Raw genomic sequence first — 17851 nt, 5'->3', positions numbered from 1 at the left:
ACTTTTAAATTTTCTCGTCATTTTGGTCACGAGTCAGTGTTATACAAACATAGCATTAGCATTATTAGCATTATTACCATATTGGCCCGAATATAAGACGGCCCTGATTATAAGACGACCCCCTCTTTTTCAAGACTCAAGTTTGAAAAAACTTTTTGAACACCAAATTAATTTTTATACAGAAAATAATTACAGTACATCAGAAACAAATGATTATAATAGTATATTTAAAAGAAAACGCATGTTATTTTGCCTCATCCAAATTTTAATATCTGAACATTTAAATATGTAAACTAAAGTGCAATCACATTCGTAAATGAATGGCTTCTGGTTTTTTAAATGTAAATAAACCAATCTATTGTGATAAAACAACAAAATTGCAATAACTGCATTAACCTAACCATCAAAGTGAACTCTAAAAGCCGAGTTATACTTCCGCGTCAGACCTACGCCGTCAAGGAAGAACCGAGTTACGACCCCACCCGTGGCCTGACGCGCGCCTCTCGAATTTTCTAACCTTCGCGTCCCGTAGACGTGTATGACGTGGCGAAAACGGACTGTGATTGGTCCGCTCAGACTGTTGTTTCCGGTTTAGCGCCAAATCACCGCCATTGCAGAATAGAATCAAACATTGTTTTCTACACGCAAAAATGGACCAAGCCGACGGGAGTATCATCGAAGAATAAGTCTCGTCAAGACATTATTGTGATTGCCAAATGGCAAGGTCGGCGATTGAAAAAAAAAATGGAAGAACCACTGAGACGTTTGTTCGGAATCGAGTGGCCACACGAAGCGGTGACCCAGTCGGCCAAAATTGCCGACTTTTTATCACTTTATGTCGTATTTTTGGTTGGTGCACTTCATCATTTATTGTGTACATATGTTTGCTGTGAGTCTGTGACTTATTTACGTGTCACATTTCATATACAGTGCCTTGCAAAAGTATTCGGCCCCCTTGAATCTTGCAACCTTTCGCCACATTTCAGGCTTCAAACATAAAGATATGAAATTTAATTTTTTTGTCAAGAATCAACAACAAGTGGGACACAATCGTGAAGTGGAACAACATTTTTTGGATAATTTAAACTTTTTTAACAAATAAAAAACTGAAAAGTGGGGCGTGCAATATTATTCGGCCCCTTTACTTTCAGTGCAGCAAACTCACTCCAGAAGTTCAGTGAGGATCTCTGAATGATCCAATGTTGTCCTAAATGACCGATGATGATAAATAGAATCCACCTGTGTGTAATCAAGTCTCCGTATAAATGCACCTGCTCTGTGATAGTCTCAGGGTTCTGTTTAAAGTGCAGAGAGCATTATGAAAACCAAGGAACACACCAGGCAGGTCCGAGATACTGTTGTGGAGAAATTTAAAGCCCGATTTGGATACAAAAAGATTTCCCAAGCTTTAAACATCTCAAGGAGCACTGTGCAAGCCATCATATTGAAATGGAAGGAGCATCAGACCACTGCAAATCTACCAAGACCCGGCCGTCCTTCCAAACTTTCTTCTCAAACAAGGAGAAAACTCATCAGAGATGCAGCCAAGAGGCCCATGATCACTCAGTGCAGAGATCTACAGCTGAGGTGGGAGAGTCTGTCCATAGGACAACAATCAGTCGTACACTGCACAAATCTGGCCTTTATGGAAGAGTGGCAAGAAGAAAGCCATTTCTCAAAGATATCCATAAAAAGTCTCGTTTAAAGTTTGCCACAAGCCACCTGGGAGACACACCAAACATGTGGAAGAAGGTGCTCTGGTCAGATGAAACCAAAATTGAACTTTTTGGCCACAATGCAAAATGATATGTTTAGCGTAAAAGCAACACAACTCATCACCCTGAATACACCATCCCCACTGTCAAACATGGTGGTGGCAGCATCATGGTTTGGGCCTGCTTTTCTTCAGCAGGGACAGGGAAGATGGTTAAAATTGACGGGAAGATGGATGCAGCCAAATACAGGAAAATTCTGGAAGAAAACCTGTTGGTATCTGCACAAGACCTGAGACTGGGACGGAGATTTATCTTCCAACAGGACAATGATCCAAAACATAAAGCCAAATCTACAATGGAATGGTTAAAAAATAAACGTATCCAGGTGTTAGAATGGCCAAGTCAAAGTCCAGACCTGAATCCAATCGAGAATCTGTGGAAAGAGCTGAAGACTGCTGTTCACAAACACTCTCCATCCAACCTCACTGAGCTCGAGCTGTTTTGCAAGGAAGAATGGGCAAGAATGTCAGTCTCTCGATGTGCAAAACTGATAGAAACATACCCCAAGCGATTTGCAGCTGTAATTGGAGCAAAAGGTGGCGCTACAAAGTATTAACGCAAGGGGGCCGAATAATATTGCACGCCCCACTTTTCAGTTTTTTATTTGTTAAAAAAGTTTAAATTATCCAATAAATGTTGTTCCACTTCACGATTGTGTCCCATTTGTTGATTCTTGACAAAAAATTACAATTTTATATCTTTATGTTTGAAGCCTGAAATGTGGCGAAAGGTTGCAAGGTTCAAGGGGGCCGAATACTTTTGCAAGACACTGTATATGAAGAATCAGATTTGGTGTCAAAAGAGTTGTTTTGATCTTTAATTTTCAATAACACAGTTGACACATGATACATCATCATTGATTGAGAGTGCCTCGGTGCTATTTATGATAACGTTAAAATCAAGGCTCCCAACGCAGTTTGGGAAGTTCCATAGACGCCAGAAATCTGCTATGGCTTCCCACTGGCTGGTTGTAGGACACGGCAAACAAATCGGGCTGGAGGGCTTTGCAGACCTTGAACGCAGTGTTTGACGCCAGTTTGAAGCTAGCCGCCACAGCTAGCTCTCTCCACCCGAGTCTAAAACTCTCTGTGTGGCATCAAAAGTCGGCCAGACCGCCTCGAAACTGTCTTCTGCGTCGCCTGCTCCTCAACATTTGTATGTTCAGTATTTATTCAGTGTTGATGAGCAGAATATTTACTTTCAAGAGTTCCATCTTGCATTGTTTATTTTTTCTCCGACTAGCGGAAATCAACAAGCATGCCCCAAAACCGTACAAACATAACGCCACATCCCTCTAGTGGCTTGCCGGTGAATTACAGAGCAACGCGTTCCCTCACCGCAGAACTATCGAATGTCGAATGACGCCGTAGTCGCTGCGCCGTCACCGCAACGCGGGAGTATAACTCAGGCTTAACTGTACTCTTGAAACAAATCTGAACAAGGAAAAACATTGCAATAAAATAATACAAACTGGTTAAACTTCAGAGTAGCTGAGATCTGTCATGACAGAACATCGCTTCAATGATATCTGGCGCCATCTAGCATCGTGAATGGGGAGAGTAGCTGAGATCTGTCATGACAAAACATCGCTTCAATAATATCTGGCGCCATCTAGCGTCATGAATGGGTATAATGTCTAGACTGCGAATATAAGACGACCCCCTCTTTTCAATCTTGTTTCAATGCAAAAAACAGTCTTATATCGGGCCAATATGGTATAATTATTAGCATTATCTGATGACTTGCAGAAATTATACATTTTTTTTTTCATAAAAATACAGAAAAAGTTACTGGTAAGTGAGAAAGTAGTAATTTATTAGACTAAAGAATCACAAACTCATAAGACAAGGTCAATTTTTAAAGACTTTTTATGCTTGAAAAAAAAAATAATAATCATGACAAACAATTTAGTGCTGAATTGCTGAGATAGCATTAAACCTTTTTTTTTTCTTTCTTTCTTTTTTTTCTTTGAGACGGTTGCTGTCAGGGCATCACGTTGGAGGAGGGGAAAAAATCAGATCGGGCAAGTGTTGCATCATGCAGCAGTGGCCTACACTAGGTCTATTGGGGCCCAAAAAATAGAAACACTTTTCCCACACTGTGAAGCTATGAAAATTATAGCAATAATCAACTTACTGTGAAATGACTACCTCTCTAACATTGTCAATCATACTTGTGTAATATATTCTTTGTAGAGGCATCACATGTGCAGGTGTTCCTAACGTTGTGGCCACATAGAGTATTCAGATTTAGTCTAAAGTATCCCTATGTATGAACAAGTGAAGAGCGTCACTTAGGCCATTTCAACTGCTCTCATGACTGAGTCGGGCGGCAAGAGAGCGGATCATGATGTTTTAACATGTGCTTGTTAAGCCTCAATTATTGAGTCAGGATCCACAGCACTGCAGCACGACTGACCTTTTCAACTCGGCACAGACAAGCTCGGTTTGCATGCATACTGGCATACATGCGCCTGCATGCACGCACGCTCCATATGGCACAATTAACCTTTTGAACTCCACGCAGACTCAGTCTGTGGGGCGCACACATGAACATACAGAGGCGCACATGCTCAGACTTAAACATGCAACGCTGCGTGCTTATGTTAAAGACTCCCAAATAAATCCTTAATTGGAAGCCTCCTTAAAACACCTCACGACATGCTTTGATGGGTGAGAGCGGAAACGGCGGGATTCTCATGAAACGGACAGCTGTGACCATGGGAGGGGCAAAAAATAACAAGATTAACTGCCTCTTGAACTGGATGCTTTAAAGATGTTTTAAAACAAAGACAAAGAGCACAGTAAAGTTGTCATATTAGATAAGGGAACACCTAACTTAACATTGCCTCGCTTACAAACAATTTACATTTTATAGTAATTTATTGAATATGGCAAATGCACAGAAAATAAGCAATATAAATGTTAATTGTGTGTTGTCTGTTTTATTGAGAAACATGACTTTTTGATTCTGCATTGTAAAATCAAAAACAGAAAATGTTGCATTCGCGGCAAAACATCGGCAGCTGGGGTTGGCAGAATCTTACATTTAAAACAAACAAGCAACCAACCAAATTTAAAAAGAAAAAAACATGAAGACAGTAAAATACATGTAAAAACAACATAGTGTTTCGGCCATCACACATTTTATGATAGATTTTTATAGTTTTACTGAAAATCATGGTAGTAGAAAGTAATTTTTTTTTTGTATTATACTGCAATTGACATGCAGTCGTGATGGTGGTGACATCATGTCACGCGTTTTCTAATTGACCTTCTCGCCATTTTAGATTAGAACCCAAATAAGTATTTAGTCAACCACTAATTGTGCAAGTTCTCCCACTTGAAAATATTACAGAGGCCTGTAATTGTCAACATGGGTAAACCTCAACCATGAGAGACAGAATGTGAAAAAAACCCCAGAAAATCGCATTGTTTGATTTTTAAATAATTTATTTGCAAATCATGGTGGAAAATAAGTATTTGGTCAATACCAAAAGTTAATCTCAATACTTTGTTATGTACCCTCTGTTGGCAAAAATGGAAGCCAAACGTTTTCTGCAATTCTTCACAAGCTTTTCACACACTGTTGCTGGTATTTTGGCCCATTCCTCCATGCAGATCTCCTCTAGAGCAGTGATGTTTTGGGCTGTCGTTGGGCAACACAGACTTTCAACTCCCTCCACAGATTTTCTATGGGGTTGAGATCTGAAGACTGGCTAAGCCACTCCAGGACCTTGAAATGCTTCTAACGAAGCCACTCCTTTGTTGCCCTGGCTGTGTGTTTGGGATCATTGTCATGCTGAAAGACCCAGCCACGACTCATCTTCAATGCCCTTGCTGATGGAAGGAGATTTTCACTCAAAATCTCTCGATACATGGCCCCATTCATTCTTTCCTTTACACAGATCAGTCGTCCTGGTCCCTTTGCAGAAAAACAGCCCCAAAGCATGATGCTTCCACCCCCATGCTTTAAAGTGGGTATGGTGTTCTTCGGATGCAATTGAGTTTTCTTTTTCCTCCAAACACGAGAACCTGTGTTTCTACTAAAAAGTTCTATTTTGGTTTCATCTGACCATAACACATTCTCCCAGTCCTCTTCTGGATCATCCAAATGCTCTCTAGCGAACTGCAGACAGGCCTGGACATGTACTGGCTTCAGCAGGGGGGCACGTCTGGCAGTGCAGGATTTGAGTCCCTGGCGGGGCATTGTGTTACTGATAGTAGCCTTTGTTACTGTGGTCCCAGCTCTCTGTAGGTCATTCACTAGGTCCCCCCGTGAGGTTCTGGGATTTTTGCTCACCGTTCTTGTTATCATTTTGACGCCACTGGGTGAGATCTTGCATGGATCCCTAGATCGAGAGAGATTATCAGTGGTCTTGTACATCTTCCATTTTCTAATAATTGCTCCCACAGTTGATTTCTTTACACCAAGCGTTTTACCTATTGCAGATTTAGTATTCCCAGCCTGGTGCATGTCTACAATTTTGTCTCTGGTGTCCTTCGACAGCTCTTTGGTCTTGGCCATAGTGGAGTTTGGAGTGTGATTGACCGAAGTTGTGGACAGGTGGCTTTTATACCGAGAATGAGTTGTGCCACTAATACAGGTAATGAGTGGAGCCTCGTTAGACCTCGTTCGAAGAAGTTAGACCTCTTTGACAGCCAGAAATCTTGCTTATTTGTAGGTGACCAAATACTTATTTTCCACTCTAATTTTGAAATAAATTCTTTAAAAATCAAACAATGTGATTTTCAGTTTTTTTTTCCCACATTCTGTCTCTCATTTTTGAGGTTTACCCATGTTGGCAATTACAGGCCTCTCCAATCTTTTCAAGTAGGAGAACTTGCACAATTGGTGGTTGACTAAATACTTATTTGCCCCACTGTATATGACAGAATGATCAATCAATCGGCGTCATCACTACCGCCTGCTGGGCTAAGTAGATTGTCGTCATCTGACGCCTTAGGTTCAAACATTTAAGGATTAATCTTTCCTGGGTGCCCTCATCATCGCTAACGTCATGAAAGAAGCGATCCTGAACGGATAATTACGCTGGAAATATCACTATTGCTGGTGCTGCTATTGATAAAGTCTGCCATGTCTTCTGTTGCCTTCAGTAAATGAAGTCTCACTTCTGGTTTTGGGAAGACAGTATTGATGGAGTGCTAAAAAAACGACCCCCATCCCCCCCAAAAAAACGCAAATTATTCTCGCATTCACGCATTAGAAATGTCAGTCATTTCCACGAACTCATCCAAAGTTCAAATTCGTCAAATTACACCGAAATCCGACAAACTCTTCATCTGCCCTTTAAGGGTCCTGCACAGAAAAAAATTAATATAATTAAAAATTTGACAATATTATTTTTCTTCCACAATATAATTCTGTCAACAAAAGCTGCCATTATTTTACCATAAATTCAAAGTGTTACTTTTTTACAGTGTGGCCTCCTCAACTCCTCACACAGGTTGCTGGTTGCTGTTGTGCACACTCAACTATCATCTAAAACTGTTGATCTCAACTGTTCATGTCAACAAAGCTCATAATTGCGCCTCGGTGTCTAACTCCATGCAATTTTAGCCTTCTGGTTTGCCAATGATAATCCAGCAGGTAACGAAACTCCCTCAAGGTACATGGCAGACACGTGTTTATGATCATCTAACAGAAATTGGGACCTCAAAGGCCAAGAAAAAACTTGTGCTGGAATGGACTGAAATCTCACAGTACCCGCTGGGCAGCTAAATGACTCAGAGAAGGATTGGGAAGAGTTGCTGTGGTGAGAAGAAACCAAAATTGAGCTATTCGGCATCAAATCGACCTGTCATGTTTGGATCATCCGTACACTTAAGCTTGGACATAATACAGTACCGGTATATTGGTTTTTGCAAAGAATCCATTTGCATTGGACGATCAATGTATTTAGTCACTTTCTATCAAATTTTTGATGGAGACCTTATTTCTGACTGATGTTAAGTATATTTCTACATTCAATAAATAATCATAGAGTTGTTTTCTTTAAAATTGAGGAAATACAAATTCTGCAGAGGATCACATAACTTCCTACTTTACAGTAAATGAAATACTTTTGAAAAGTCCACTAGGTTACACCTTACTGTAGTTTTTCCAGTGTCATCGTCAGTCGTCGTCAACATAGTCAAGGCATTGTCTTACAAACCGTCTCCCCATCCCACCTCATGATCCTCCATATCTTAGGCCACTGTTCAACTCATATTATTGAAACAGGAAATGTCAGCAGGCCTGTTCGATAAGGAGGTGATAGTGAAATGAGCCATACAGAGTAATTAGGTTAGGGTTTAAGCAGTATCTGCTCAGAAAAACAATAGTAATACTGAACATGTGAATAAGTCATCTCATAAGACTGCACTTTGATAAGTTCTTAAGCGTGATACTGTGGATCAGTCGGAAGAAGTGTCCATCCAGCTTAGGTTAGCTTGCTCTTCATATGCAGTGAGGTACAAAATTAACTTCTCAAAACTTCGCTTGTGTCATTTGCCTAGAACATCAGGGATGAAAGATGTACACTGTGTGGCAGGGGTTTTCCAAGTTTTTAGGTCCAAGAACCCCTAACAGTGGAGAAATGTTGCTAAGAATGCCGAGTATATTAATGAAATCAAACAACTACTGAACAAACAAACAAATAAAAACATTATATACATGTTCGATAGAGATTTTTTTAAGTAAATCCAACTGGATTCAAGTGAGAGAAGGCAATGATTTTTAGTGCTGCAACGATTAGTCGATTAACTCGAGTAATTCGATTAGGAAAAAAAAAAGCTTCGAAACAAATTTTGCTGCTTCGAGTATTCATTTAATCAGTGACATTATAATGGTTTGTTTTGAAAGTGTTTGCATATAGTTTTATTGGTTTGGGTGGGTACACTGCCCTCTAGTGGCAACAGTGAATATGACATAACTTATCTAACCTGGCTTAATCTAGCTGCTCCCTGTTAAGACCAACATAAGACATGTTTTTTTTAATGCATTCATAATTTAGTGGGAATGTGTTTGGACGATTAAACTAAGAGTATTGTTTAAAAAAAAAAAAACATTTTACAGCATTTAAGATAGCGGATTTTTGCTGTGTAATAGCAATTGTTGTGCTTAGATCATCATTTTATTTTTTTATTTTTTTAAATACCGTTTGCGGCTAAGCTCAGGTATTTTATTTTTGATTGAAAGTGCAATTCTGCATGGTTTGAAGAAACATTTTTATTTTCTGTTCGGATTTATGCCCTTTTGAAAGTGCAATTTCAGCAAGCATCTAAAATGTATTCTGTAACGCATTTAAATGTTCCTAATCCGATTACCCGATTATTCAAACTAACTAGTTGATCGATTAATCGACTAGTGAAATAATCGATAGCTGCAGCCCTAATACATTCACTTTCATTTTGGATCTTTGGGGTATTTTGTGTGAATCAAGTCACACACGTGCCTTAGTTAAAAACTTACCTGCTTATAGTTTACTTTTGACATAATTGATGCATTTAATTTCTATTATTTCCTGTGGGATAAATTGTTTCCAAATCCAATCATCCCTGAACAGATTACATAGGGCCTTAGAGGTTCACTGTACTTTTGTTTAATAGCCTGGTGTCCCAATACCTTGTCTGTAATGTGTATGTCTATTACTTGTAAACTGTCAGGTTGCACCTGTTTGGAGATTAAAAAACAGCTGACTGGAGGGAACAACTGGTTGCCGAAGTACTCGGTTTCATATGGTTTCCTTTATTGCACATAGAGGAAGTATTAAAAGAGCGCAGGGCAAAATAAGAACATAAAATGATGTGCTCAAGATAATTGGGAAGTTCTAAAATGAGGATGTCCTAACGGTAAAATGAGGCATTTTATGGTTACAGCGGTCTGTTCTCTGGGTCTCATACGTGTGAAACAAAGGCTCACACTTCGGCCCGAAAGTCTTTTTTCGTGCTCGTGCATAATGGTGCCTAAAGCTCAGCCCCGGGCTAGGTTTTAAAGGTCACGATCTCTATGTCGCTTTAGAAGGTCACTTAAAGTTCATGACACTAGGCTGACCATACTTGGCTGCCGCCTCTCTTAAAGGCTTATAGCTGAAATTTGAAATGATAGAGGAGGAAGGAAAAAAAACTGCATCTGGAATGTTCATTGGTTACAGCTGGGCATTGTTGAAGCAATGTGGACCTGGCCTCGTATAGTATGTGAGTATACTTTGTGAATTATGGATGTGTGTGAGCAAAGAGGAAGTAGATATTAATTCATTGTGGTGGTGGGAGGAGGTGGAAATACTGCGGGCACGTGTGTCTCTGATTTTTTTGGAATACAGAAAAATTCCCCCAATTTCAGAATTGGACCCAAACGAACCATATGCATCAGATCAGAGGAGTTTTATTTGTCAGTACAAGTGCAACGAAATTTCATTCCAGCTTCAGCCCGGCTGCGACAGTTACAACATCACATTGTACATGGGGGTACACAGGCTGAGCTGCCTGCCAAATCAATACAGAGAGCGTTCCCAAAAGTGTGAAATGGAACAATGTCAGGTGGTATGACAGTTTCCGCTATCATTACGTGAACAGCTACAGGGATGCCATCTGACAGAAAAATAACCTCTATTGTTAAAGTCCTCCATAATGACAACAAAGGCACTTATTTTGTAGTGTTGAACTTAAAAAAAAAAACATGTTTGAAAGAAATGACTCAGTTGTGATTTTAAGCATGTTTTTGTGTGCGAGCACTGGTGTGTTTTAGCAAATTTTGTGATTCCTCCTTTGCGCTCAAATGGAAGTATTGACGGTGTCGCTGAAAGAAAGCGTGCCCATTTTCTATTATTTTTAAACAGTATTAATCATTTAAGAAGAAGTCTATTGATGCTCTTGAATTTTTGGAATACCTTAAATGGGAGGAACTTAGTCTACTTCTTTGTTTTCTGGATCCGCTATGTCGAGTTTGTACCCTTTCATTTCCACATACTTTAGGTGGGTTTGGTTATCTAATGGTGCTATTGAAACACTAACAGGTTTGAGAAGGTTCTATGCGGTTAAAAGGTGTTTGTATGGTTGGGCACGTCAAGTGAATGAAGCTTATTTTGTAATAGGGAGAACTGGCGGACACGGCGTTGTATTTGACCACATATATATTTTTCTATCATCAAAAATAATCAAAATAGAAATGTTTCAATGTATTCAATTATGGAGTGAATGTGATTTTTAAGTGCTACTGTTTTGTGTGAGTGCAATAGTGCAATGATAGTATACATAAGTAATAGAGGTGTGCATCGACACCGCCCTCATGATTCGATTCGATTATGATTCGGAAGGCCACGATTCGATTCGATTCAGAGGGTCAAGATTCGATTCGGTTCGATTCGGCAATGCATTGCGATGCATTAAAGCCTGGGATGCATTACAATTCTAAAGCAAAGCATATTTTTCGTGAATCATGAGCCAACACAAGCGGACAGACATTAAACAACTTTTTATTGGCTCTTGTGTCACTCCTAGTTGAAGTCAAATGAAAATAGTATACTTTCATATATATCTTAGAAAAAAAAAAAAATCAGATCACAGCATTTAATTAGTGCTTTGAATGAGACCAGGGCGTTCGCTTTTTTTTTTTTTTTTTTTTACACACAGTAGCAGCCTTTCACACAGTGCAACATCTGAACTCCTGTGCAAAATCAGTAATAACAGTGACTGTATTTTAGTCACAATGACCCATCAATAAAAATATTCAAGTAAATATTAAAAAAAACGACAAAGAAAATATTGTAGTGCAGCAGCATCTTTATCGCAATATCAATCCAGGGATCAGTTCAGTTGCAAACAAAACATCAACTAAATTGCAACGTAGAACAAAAGTAAAATGTAGGCCTAGCCTATCTTATATCTATAATATTTCTCGCTCCCTCTTTCTCCGTTTCAGCCATTGTTATGTTATGTCCTATCGCTCTGCTCTCTCGATTACAACTGCGCTTGTCTGTGACGTTACTCCGGTAAGGAAGCGGATTTGGGCTCCTCGTCCCCCCTGCGTAGAGGTTAGATATTGTGCTCGAACCCGACCCGACCCGAAATGTTAAGCATTCACGTTTCGGTGGGTCGGGTCGGGCTGCCGCGCCGGACTAATAAATTATTAAAAAAGAAAAAAAAAAAAAATGCGCAGAGGGCTGTGGCGCAGCCCTCTTTTTCTTCTTCTCCTCCCGTTATTTCGTTGTGTGAATGCTTTTATAATTCTCATAAAAATATGTAGACTATTTAAATATTGAGTAAACTTGCGTTTTTTTGTCTGCCAACTGAGAATTTGTTAGGAAAGACACTTTTATTTATGCACACAAAGGCAAATGTGATCCTTTCGAATCTTCTCCTCTGTGTGTCTGCAAAACCGTGTTTTTTTTATATTAAACTTTCCCAGCATTATTTCGTTGTGTAAAGGCTTTTATAACTCTTATAAAAATATGTAGACTATTTAAACAGTAAGAAAACTTGAAGAAATGAAAATAAATTGCTGCTGCTGCTGCGTTTTTTTTTTTGTTTTTTTTTCGCATCACTCGGCTCGGGCATGCAAATCTATAGTTAATTGATCTGGCCGGTCGGGCTTCAATACCAACGGGCCGTGTCGGGTTGGGCTGGAATTTTTTTAGGCCCGATCTAACCTCTACGGGCTTGCTTTGAATGTAAAGTAGCTCTCTCTACAGGTAAAATGAGAATAACAATACAAATGGGGAAACCAAATCCATTGCATCACCGGAATTGCGCAGGGAAGATTTTTAAACGTACTTATATATTTTAAAATGCGCTGAATCGATTCAGCGTGTTGCCCGCATTGAATCGAATCGTCCCTGCCCCGCATCGGGATGCATCGCCGCATCGATTATTGTTGACACCCTTAATAAGTAATAATACCAATTTGAAAATAATGTATTATGAAACAAGTAGGATGACTTCTTTGGAAGGGGGGCATCATTTTGGAGGAGAGAAGATGCTACCAGACAGAAACAATTTATAAAGTACAGTCTGAAAATACTGCTGATGTTCCGTTTCTAGTTTCCAAATTAAAACGTTCTCTACAGAAGATTTTGTGCTCATTATTGGCTATTTTGTCACAGACAACAAAGAGGGCATTGCAATCACTAACAGAAGAATGAATTCAAAAGTTTATCAGGATGTTTTGCAGGAAAAACCTGAGAACAGTTGAAGCTAAAAAGAGGATGGATGCTACAACAAGACAATGATCCAAAACAGAAGTAAATCAACTTCAGAATGGTCTCAGAAGAACAAAATACCGTATTTTTCGGACTATAAGTCGCACCTCAGTATAAGTCGCACCAGCCATAAAATGCCCAACGAAGGGGAAAAAAACATATATACAGTGCTGCTCAAAAGTTTGTGAACCCCCTCAACATTTTGGAATTTTCTATTATTTCAACCTGATTTCCTAATCGATCAATTCAGTAGTTTTTTTTTGGTTTTTTTAACAGTTGTGTTGTCGAGACTAAATTAAAAAGAGTTTTCATCAACTGATGTAGGTGCAAAATTGAACTGTTTGGTCACAACCAAAACCGCCATGTCTGGCGAAAAGTCAACACTGCATACCACCAAAAGAACCTTCTCCCAACAGTGAAGCATGGAGGTGGGAATGTCAAGATCTGGGCTTGCTTTTCATCCTCAGGACCTGGACAACTCCACATAGTCCAGGGAATCATGAATTCTGAGGAATATTGTCAAATCCTAGAACATAACCTGACGCCATCTGTTTTGAAGTTAAAGCTTGGCAGAAGGTGGATCATGCAACATGATAATGATCCAAAGCATTCCAGCAATACAACCAAGGAATGGCTGAAAAAGAAGAAGATTCGTGTTCTGGACTGGCCCAGTCAAAGTCCTGACCTAAATCCCATTGAAATGCTGTGGCGGGACCTGAAGCGAGCAGCTCATGCCAGACGCCCATCAAACCTCTCTCAACTGACTGCGTTCTGCAAGGAAGAATGGGCAAAAATCCCCCAAAGTAGATGTGAGAGGCTGATTAGTCACTACAGAAACCGTTTGGTTGAGGTAATCTCTGCAAAAGGAGGCGCAATATCCTATTAACTGAAGGGGTTCACATACTTTTGCACACATGATATCTGAGTTTTTCTTAAATCAACCACTTTTGTTAAATAAAGAATGACAATATAACTATTTCTTTTGTTTCAGTCCATTATTTGGAATGTCAGTATTGTGGATTTGGGTATAACTTAACATTTAATAAGGTTATTTTAGTTTTTTTTACAAAAAATCTGACCATCGCTGTGGGGTTCACAAACTTTCGGGCAGCACTGTACATCGCACCGGAGTATAAATCGCATTTTGGGGGGAAATTTACTTGATAGAATCCAAAACATAGAACAAATATGTAATCTTGAAAGGCAATTCAAAATAAAAATACAATAGAGGACAACATGCTGAATAAGTGTACAGTATGATAATGTTACATGATGCATGAACAACGAAATGTAAACGTGGCCGGTATGTTAACGTAACACAGCTATTAAAAGTTATTCAGATAACTATAGCATAAAGAACATGCTAACAAGGTTACCAAACCATCAGTGTTACTCCAAAACACCAAAATAACATGTGAAATGATATAATAACGTGTTAATAATTTCACACATAAGTCGCTCCAGAGTATAAGTCGCACCCCCAGCCAAACTATGAAAAAAAACTGCGACTTATAGTCCGAAAAATACGGTACATGTTCCGGAGTGGCCTGGTCAAAGTCCAGTCCTATTAAGATGCTGTGGCATGTCCTAAAGACAGCGATTCATGCCAGACATCCCAGGAATCTGACTGAACTACAGCAGTTTTGCGGAGAAGAATGGGCCAAGATTAGTCCTGATCGATGTGCCAGACTAATCTGCAGCTACAGGAAGCATCTGGTTGAAGTTATTGCTGCCAAAGCGGGTGTCACAAAATATTAAATGTGATGGTTCACTTACTTATTTTTCCCCTTCTGTCATTGTTTGCATACTATCCTCATTAAAATATGAAAACCTATAAATGTTTGGGTGGTTTTAGTTAAAGCAGACACTGTTTTTATCTGTGTGATTTTGACAGAGATCAAATAACATTTGATCGGTGATTTTATGCAGAAATGGGAGAAACTCCAAAAGGTTCAGATACTTTTTCATACCACTGTATTCATGTGAATTACTAGATACACAATACATTTATTACTAGATCTATATAATGACTCGTCTGTTTTTGCAATCACTGATAATTATATCACAGAACGATCGATCAGTCAATCGGTGTCATCACCACCATATTTTTTCACATGCAACAAAGAGGGCATTGCTCCAAAATGGGATTGATATCATCGGAAAATAAATTCCAGCTTCAGTTAAATGGGGGAGAGGGAAGAATTATGAAATAGTTTTAAAATTAGTTTATTTCGTTTCCTCTGATGAACTAGAATTAATTAATTTTTAAAATTTGTGATATGAACTTTAACCTATGGGAGTTTGTGTGGAAACCAACTTTCCCTATTTTTATGAGTGTTCCAGAGTAAACCCACATAAGCATTTTGAGAACACGCTTTCAAGTGTCAAGACTGTCATGTGTGGCACTGGCATGCAAACAACAACACATAATTTCTATTCCATTAATATAAAACATCAGTCTACAGGTGCTATATTTCACTTAGGACACATCGCACCTCATGTGTGCAGCAGACATAATGAAACTGTAACAATCTGTGGCAATAAAAAGGCTAACAAAATGTTACTGTTATTTGGTCACTGGGAGCCTTTCTGCAGCCTGCAATCACACAAATGTTTCTCATTCTCATTTCTAGGAAAAAAGGAAACACGGAATTATTGAAATTGGAGAGGGTGATGAGCAGAGGCGCAGAATGACGAAAAAATGAATTATAAATCCGCCTGAAATGATCTCTGGTTAAACAGTCTTCATTTAAGATGAACACGACACAAAGGCAGATTTCAGAACCACACGTTGGCTAAAATACTGAGACATTTGGTCAGCAGCAACTGAACCAGGAAGTCAATGTAGAAGCCACTGATGCTAGGGCTGAGTGCCGACTAACAATTATGTTTGAGAGCAGAAACAGAAACAGGATTGATATTCAATGCCAATTTCAGAACTGGTGCTCAAGATTAGAGAGAGTGTGTGCAGAATATTGTGATTTTTGAAATTATATATCTTTAGAAAGGTCACAAATGGGATTTTACACTCATAAAAAGAAAAAAAAAACATCGCATTCAAGGATAGACATGCATATTTTGCAAATGCCTGGTATCATTTTTGGTAAAATATTTCTACGAACTTGGAGCTCTGTTGTGCATGCAACAAGTGTCATGGTGTCAGTGTGTATTGTGTCCAGTTAATTAAACTATCGTTAAAGTTGGTCATTATTGTATATTCACAGACTTCCTAATGATATTGATGGGACACATTCCCCAGACACTGAGCCACGCATGCCGCGATCATACACCGGATTTAGGTTGAGAAACTACGAAAGCCGTACAGCATACAAACAGGAAGGATTGTCTCAGGAGTTATTTGTTTGAGGATTGAAGGTAATTATTATATTTTTCGTACCATGCATGCATTTTGAAACGTAAAAAAAAAAAAAAAAATTAATGGGAGAAATTAACCACTACGGCATTGGCATCATAATATGCAATATTTACGTAAAATAAATGCTAACTGCACGGTTCTTTGCTCTTTTAACAAAGAATCGAGACTATTTTACGTCCATATCTATAAAGAATTCAGGGATTTAAGCATTTATTCACAAAAAAATTAAACGTAAAAAGCTCTTTGTGGTGATAAGGCGGCGCCACAGTGGCTAAGACTAGCAGCACATTCAACATATTTACGTAAAATAAAATGCTAACTGCCCGTTTTTTTGCTTTTAACCAGGAATTGAGACTGTTCTACATCCATATCTATAAAGAATTCAGGGATTTAAGTATTTATTCACAAAAAAATTCAACGTAAAAAGCTCTTTGAGTTTCCACTCGGTCAGCTTTGACGGAGATAGGCCCCGATTAACATCCCGTGTCCTGTCAATTTATTATGAAGTCTATGGTATTTTATCAATTGGCCGGCAGTACGAATCTTTTTCAGACTACAATCAAGGTCAACCGTAATGTTCATTCATAGGGAGTGGACCAATCGCGAAGCCACGCCCCCTTGAAAAACTCAGACAACCCACTGTGTGTCCTTTGGACCCATTGTGAGATTCCTGAACAAAGATCATATATTGTCTTGACATTCAGTTAAACCTTATCCATCCATCACTTGCATTTAGCGAGATTTTTTTTGGCTTTGGAAAAGGTACCAAAAAATTCCTCCCTCCAGTCTTTCAGGGTACCAGGTGACAGAATCACAGGTCCCCCATGCACAGCATGTAACTAACTATCAGGTTTTTCGCAAAGTCAAAGTTAGAAAAAAGATTTTTTTTAGTCACGACCACACATTACATTTCGATGCAACTCTAGTCTTTCCGGCTGGTGTCCGAGTTTTCTGATTCGGGGGTGTGGCTTAGTGATAGGTCCATTTAAAGAGCAGGTGAATCACTCTTTCTGGGCCACCCATTACCATTCTGCGGCCTGGAGGTTGTAACATATAAAAAATCACTAACTGGATCCACAGCTACATTTTAGTTTTTCGAACAATTACAATTAACACAGTAACATGGTTCTATATTGGATTTCTTGGGAGTGGGGGCAGAAATGTCTTCAAATAGACACACAAAACGAATTCCTACTCATCCAGGAAGTCCAAAATTTACTCAGATGTCTATTTTGTCACGCACACACGCAGAGGCATGCACCCATCCATTATCTCTCCTTCCCTTCGTGCACATCTTCTGCTGCTCTGCTCTGCTAACCTCAGCCAGCAGGTTTACAAAGTAGTGCTTTCTGTGTCCTGGCAGCAATTCCTGGAGGGCATTCAGGCAAACAAACCCAGCCAGTGCCCGCTGCATGACTCATAGAGAGGCAGGCATTAAGAGAGAAGAGAGAGAGCGAGACAGAGAAGGGGGTAGAATTGTTGAGATGAGAGGGCAAAAAGGAG

The sequence above is a fragment of the Corythoichthys intestinalis genome, chromosome 6 (genome assembly GCF_030265065.1).
Source record: "Corythoichthys intestinalis isolate RoL2023-P3 chromosome 6, ASM3026506v1, whole genome shotgun sequence".
NCBI lineage: Eukaryota > Metazoa > Chordata > Actinopteri > Syngnathiformes > Syngnathidae > Corythoichthys > Corythoichthys intestinalis.
Note: the sequence above shows the minus strand (reverse complement) of the source record.